Raw genomic sequence first — 1,115 nt, 5'->3', positions numbered from 1 at the left:
AAGGAATTGATAACTAGGTCAAGGAATGTATGACTAGGTCAAGGAATGTATGACTAGGTCACAGAATCGATAACTAGGTCAAAGAATGGATAACTAGGTCAAGGAATTGATGACTAGGTCAAGGAATTGATGACTAGGTCAAGGAATGGATGACTAGGTCAAAGAATGGATAACTAGGTCAAGGAATTGATGACTAGGTCAAGGAATTGATGACTAGGTCAAGGAATGGATGACTAGGTCAAGGAATCGATGACTAGGTCAAGGAATGGATGACTAGGTCACGGAATGGATGACTAGGTCAAGGAATCGATGACTAGGTCAAGGAATCGACGACTAGGTCAAGGAATCGATGACTAGGTTAAGGAATCGATGACTAGGTTAAGGAATCGATGACTAGGTCAAGGGATTGATGACTAGGTCAAGGAATCGATGACTAGGTCAAGGAATCGATAACTAGGTCAAGGAATCGATAACTAGGTCAAAGAATCGATGACTAGGTCAAGGAATTGATAACTAGGTCAAAGAATCGATGACTAGGTCAAGGAATCGATAACTAGGTCAAGGAATCGATAACTAGGTCATAGAATGGATGACTAGGTCAGCTCATATAACTAGGTCATAGACTAGACAGGCTCGTAGAACGAATCGCTAGGTCAAAGGATGGATGACTAGGTCAAGGAATTGATGACTAGGTCAAGGAATGGATGACTAGGTCAAGGAATGGATGACTAGGTCACGGAATGGATGACTAGGTCAAGGAATCGATGACTAGGTCAAGGAATCGACGACTAGGTCAAGGAATCGATGACTAGGTTAAGGAATCGATGACTAGGTTAAGGAATCGATGACTAGGTCAAGGAATTGATGACTAGGTCAAGGAATCGATGACTAGGTCAAGGAATCGATAACTAGGTCAAGGAATCAATAACTAGGTCAAAGAATCGATGACTAGGTCAAGGAATTGATAACTAGGTCAAAGAATCGATGACTAGGTCAAGGAATCGATAACTAGGTCAAGGAATCGATAACTAGGTCATAGAATGGATGACTAGGTCAGCTCGGATAACTAGGTCATAGACTCAACAGGCTCGTAGAAGGGATCGCTAGGTCAAAGG

Source organism: Lottia gigantea (assembly GCF_000327385.1).
Source record: "Lottia gigantea unplaced genomic scaffold LOTGIsca_803, whole genome shotgun sequence".
Classification (NCBI taxonomy): Eukaryota; Metazoa; Mollusca; class Gastropoda; family Lottiidae; genus Lottia; species Lottia gigantea.
The sequence above is the reverse complement of the archived record's forward strand: the minus strand, read 5'-3'. Positions refer to the sequence as shown.